Genomic DNA, 6,000 nt, shown 5'->3' on the forward strand with positions numbered 1-6,000 from the left:
ACTTTAACACTAATTCGTGCCCAAGATATTTTTTCGTCCGATTAAAAAAAAAATACGAAAACATCAAAAATGAGTTAAGTTATCCCCATATATTGAACGCACATAATCCGTGCCGACACTATATTTACAATAAATCAATATAACTTACGACAATTCTGTTGTTTGAATTTGATTTTCCAGGCGTAGAAAGCAAGAATCCGCGTAATCTTGTGACCTTTGTGTACAACCATTGGCGTCTTTTAGCTGAGTATTCGAGGGCATAATACTGATGAAATCCTGCCATTAGAAAGGAAATAATTAAATAAATTTACAATTTTTCAGCCATTAATGTGAAGACAACAAAGCCACGGACAATGAGGTTAAGAGACTGGTGCTCCACTCACATTCCCAGGCTTTGCTTAATGTTTACATGTCATAGTTCCTTGTGTGCCATCATTATTTCCCTGACGTTTTTCTCATGCCGAATTGTTTTTCCCTTGTGATCGTGATCATAAGTGAAAAAAAGGCGCATCGTGCGTTCCATGAAGAGGGCAGCATCCATATGATGAAAACGTTGCAAGGAGCACTTTCGAAATATATGTTTTAGATATTTCTCGGGCTCATCGAACTGGCCTTGCAGTAGCTCCACCCGCAATTGATCACTCCGATCTTCGTCACATTAAAAATATCATTCCAATCGTCAAATTGCTCCGCGGTCTTGAATGCTTGCGTTGGGATTACACGTGATTGTATGCTAAAGAAGTGTAAAACTGGTCGACTAGCTTCGGCACACCTTTCACCTCAACAGGACAAATGGATTCCTGTTTTGTCGCCGGAGCTTCTTTAACCGTTGATTTCGTATTCAAAATTTATTTCAATTCGTTTTCGCGTGAGATGCATAAGCTGCGTTAGGCGAAGCACAAGTATATTTATGAATGGCTTACGTCATATGTAGATGAACTTGGCAGTCATACAACCTTTAAAGTATACATATTTTTATTCTTTACATGCGGATCAACGATCTGCGCATCCCGAGGTGGGTTCATTTTACGGAGAGAGACAAGGTCGAAATACATGGATTTAGCGAAGCCTCGGAAAAAGCATACTGTTTTTTTTGGAGTTCAAGAATAGCCCCAGTTAAAACTATTTCGTTGCCACGAATAGAGCTCTGCGATGCCGTCCAGCGCAAGAAGGCGATTATAATACGAACATCGAGGAAAAAAGGGTACGAATTCACGCAACGACCCAACAAACTAATTCTAACGTTCTTGATAGGTTCTCCGATCTGTCTCGAGCTTTACGAGTAATTTCCTATATTTTCCGATTTTTTAAAGCAATCCACCCGAAGACTAAATCTTCCGGAAAACCGAAGTCAAAAGCACTTGCCCCACTCGAAATAAAGGAAACAACTCAGCGTTTAATAATTATCTTTCAGAATCAATATTACCGCGAAGAGTACCATTGTTTAAATGAATGGAAACCGATAAGTGGCAAAAGCGAAATTCTACCCCTCAACCCCTTCATAGATGAAAATGGCATCATCCGAACAGGGGGGCGACTCGGCGCTCCAGTGACCTCCCCTACAACGAACGCCATCCTATTATTCTCCCTTACTCCTGCAGGTTCTGTCGTTTATTGGTTCAATTTATCCATTATATATCACTGCACGGGGAAAGTCAGCTGATGTTTCGCCTCATCCGCACTCAGTACTGGATTCCCTTCATCAAAAATATGGTTAGGTCTGTCATCCAAAATTGCAAGGTCTACACAATCTACAAAAAGCGTTCGCAAACGCAACTCATGGGAATACTTCCTAAGGAATGAACCACGTTTTCGAGGGCATTTACCAATACCGGGGTGAACTTCTGCGGACCGTTCGACATCAAGTCATACAGCGGTAGAGGATGTCGGACTTCAAAGGGCTATGCCTGCCTATTCGTCTGCTTCTCCACCTTGAACCGACGAGCGATCTTTCCACCGGATCCTTCCTAGCCACTTTCTCCAGGTTTGCCGCCAGACGAGGCTGTCCGAAAAACATATATTGTGATAACGGTACTAACTTCATAGGGGCTTCGCGATCGTTAAGATCAGAACTCAAAGCATTTCTGCAAGAAACCAAATATCGTACCGTTTCAAGATATAGCCACCAAAATTTTGGCCTGACATTTCATACCCCGGGCGCTCATCACATGGGGGGCCTGTGGGAAGCTGAGGTTAAAAGTTTTAAAATACATTTTAAAAAGATCGCTCTGGATCACAAATACACCTTTGAGGAGTTTGGCACCTTATTGTGCCGAGCAGAGGCGTGCCTCAATTCAAGGCCTCTCAGTCCTGCATTCACCGACTCTTCTGACCTGGAACCGCTTACCCCCGGTCATTTCCTCGTGGGGGGGTCATCTGTTAGCTCCTCCCGAACTGGACACTACAGAGACCCCGGCCTCCATCGTAAATCGATGGCAGAAACTCAAAGCCCTACACTAAACCTTCTGCAAAAGGTGGAAGTCCGAGTATCTCACTGAGATACAAAAGCGGGTTAAGTGGCAACGATCGCAACCCAATCTCAGCCTAGGGGACTTAGTAGTCATTAGGGAAGATAACCAACAACCGAACGGATGGAGAATGGGAAGGGTCGTCAAATTGCACGCTGGTCCCGATGACCGTATGCGCGTAGTCAACCTGGATACCACCAAAGGGCAAACAATACGCCCCGTCGCTAAGTTGGTGCTATTACCAGCGTCCAGCAGCGATACAGACACTACACCCGCTTAACCCTTCAGGGACCCACGATCCACTGAGAAAACTCAATCCCTACTACCCACTCCGAAGTGCCGAACCATAAAAATAACAAAATCTCTATAATACAAATTATAAGCCCGCAGATTCATCCCATCACAATTCCACCATCTCCCAAAAGTACTTCTCTTTAAGAAGTAAATTCAAAAAGAAAGCATATTAATTTGCCGACTGACAACCCGAAACCTTCTCCTTTTGTCGATGAGGTTAAACCGGCATTTGTGCATCTCAAAATTAAACTATGATCGTTAACTATGTACCAACAAATTGATCAAATTTAGATACAATACTAAAAGAAGACACTGAACTCAAGCGCTAAAATACAAAAGAAGAAATATTCACAATTTATCCAAAACGGTATTAAAAAGGAATAATTTGGGATATGTGAAAGGAACCAAAAAAAATATATATATATATATCGCATACCGAAGAGGGATACTCAACCATCTTATCCACCCTATTATACGCGACCACATTGTCAGCAAACTATTTCAATGATTATATTTGCGGAAGAGATTTGCAAGCAAAATCCCACAGGACCGTGCTTAATAATCCGTTTTCCAGATTGAATCCTGAAAGTGTTAAAGGATTTTCGAAGGAAAAATATATGGTTCACTTTAACACTAACTCGTGCCCAAGATATTTTTTCGTCCGATTAAAAAAAAAATACGAAAACATCAAAAATGAGTTAAGTTATCCCCATATATTGAACGCACATAATCCGTGTCAACACTATATTTACAATAAATCAATATAACTCACGACAATTCTGTTGTTTGAATTTGATTTTCCAGGCGTAGAAAGCAAGAATCCGCGTAATCTTGTGACCTTTGTGTACAACCATTGGCGTCTTTTAGCTGAGTATTCGAGGGCATAATACTGATGAAATCCTGCCATTAGAAAGGAAATAATTAAATAAATTTACAATTTTTCAGCCATTAACGTCAAGACAACAAAGCCACGGACAATGAGGTTACGAGACTGGTGCTCCACTCACATTCCCAGGCTTTGCTTTGTGTTTACATGTCATAGTTCCTTGTGTGCCATCATTATTTCCCTGACGTTTTTCTCATGCCGAATTGTTTTTCCCTTGTGATCGTGATCATAAGTGAAAAAAAGGCGCATCGTGCGTTCCATGAAGAGGGCAGCATCCATATGATGAAAACGTTGCAAGGAGCACTCTCGAAATATATGTTTTAGATATTTCTCGGGCTCATCGAACTGGCCTCGCAGTAGCTCCACCCGCAATTGATCACTCCGATCTTCGTCACATTAAAAATATCATTCCAATCGTCAAATTGCTCAGCGGTTTTGAATGCTTGCGTTGGGATTACACGTGATTTTATGCTAAAGAAGTGTAAAACTGGTCGACTAGCTTCGGCACACCTTTCACCTCAACAGGACAAATGGATTCCTGTTTTGTCGCCGCAACTTCTTTAACCGTTGATTTCGTATTCAAAATTTATTTCAATTCGTTTTCGCGTGAGTTAAACAGATGCATAAGCTGCGTTAGGCGAAGCACAAGTATATTTATGAATGGCTTACGTCATATGTAGATGAACTTGGCAGTCATACAACCTTTAAAGTATACATATTTTTACTCTTTACCGTTAAAGGAAAGCAACCTTTCCATAAGATAAGATTGAGACTCTTAGCTTTCGTTTGACTTTATAATTAATGCTTAAACCAGGGATGCACCTTAACGTTAAGCTAATCGTTTATGAAAAAATTTCCACCGTTTCCGTTGAAACACTTCGAAATATTATCGATAAAGAAATTATCAAGATAAACTGTGTCTCGTTTTTAACCGAAACGAAAAGCTTTCGTTAACGTTAAAAACGTTAGCAAAAACGTGATACTTTATGTTTGAATAGTGCTGGCAATGCTATAGCCATGGTGAAGCCGTAAGGTGGTAAGAGCGAGCGGACATACACACAAACTCCATGTAATTTGTTTGTGTAATTCGTTGGTGGTAATGTCAAAAATACTCTGAGAAATATTCGTACTGTCAAAATTAATGAAAAAAGTTGCAATCAGCATGGCTAATGCTTTCACCTTTAATGACTCCGCCATCAATCAGCTTTGCCAGCATAGTTTGAAATTAATAATCAACATAAATGATTTGATTTCGTTTGATATGGCAGAAAACGAAACAAAATCATTTCGTTAATTTGACGTTCTTAACGTTAATAAACGAAACGAAATGACTTTGTTTCGTTTATTAACGTTAATTATCGTAACGAAGTGATATCGGTTCGTTGGTTAAGCATGCCTGGCTTAAACTTTAAACGTGAATTATATCTGTTACTCAGGTATGTAAAGAACTGGTAATAAAACGCCACGTACTCACAAAGTTTTAACGTCATAGTGATGCTAGTCCGGTGTGTTTACCTTCCCGTGGTAAACTTCGAAGGATTCTCCAACAAACCCATTTCAGCGGTAACAGCATGGGTATCCAGTTCTGGTTCATCTTCTGTATCAACAGTATGATTAACATTAAGGTTGATAACAACTTTTTCCTCATTCGATTCTTTGGTCAACTCTACATCGGCGCCATCCAAAGTAACACAAAATCCCTCTAAGGCAGTGGGCATGGTTTTGACCTTCTTTGTTTTGCGTTCAGCCAGTAATTCTTCAGTAAGAAGCTCCACCAGTTCTTTTTCAGCTTTGCTATGCATATGTTTCTCACTGCCACAACCGCAGCTACAGTTCATACTTCGTTTGTGACCATTTCAGACTTGACTCGATACTCCAGAAGATTCCGGATTGTTGCACATTTGCCAGAGTGTCCGTGTAAAATCGCGTTTAGCAAATAAGTTTTCCAAGGCATTTGATGAATTAACAGTCATCAAACCATTGCCGAAACGCAGCATAGTTTTTACAAATTTACTCATTTTAATAATTAATAAAATGCAAGTTCAAAGAAATTTCACCGTGGAATGAAGCTGCAGCAATTTTATAACCTCACACGATTTTAAATTGATTTCTTATCCGCTTTCAATTTCACTTTCGCTACTATTGTAAGTGTTGAGCTTGTTGGCGGCGGTGAGTACCTGCTTTGACTAGCGCTACTTTCCCGTTTAATTTTTTTGCAAAACCAAGGGAAAGCTCATGCCTTAAATCAACTATTTGTCTTGTTAAGTTGAGAAATAAATTTTCGAATGTTTGCGCATTGTTAACATCGCAGCACTTGCAGGGTGCCGTTCTATATGGCATTTTTCTCGTCTA

At 40.2% G+C, this 6,000-nt stretch overlaps 1 pseudogene; it reads right to left on the bottom strand.

Moving 5' to 3' along the window:
* Positions 1–144: 144 nt before the first annotated feature.
* On the bottom strand, positions 145–5,666 carry LOC137241728 (uncharacterized; annotated as a pseudogene).
* Between the last annotated feature and the right edge of the window lie 334 nt (positions 5,667–6,000).

This window comes from Eurosta solidaginis, chromosome 2 (genome assembly GCF_040869045.1).
Source record: "Eurosta solidaginis isolate ZX-2024a chromosome 2, ASM4086904v1, whole genome shotgun sequence".
In the NCBI taxonomy this organism is placed as follows: domain Eukaryota; kingdom Metazoa; phylum Arthropoda; class Insecta; order Diptera; family Tephritidae; genus Eurosta; species Eurosta solidaginis.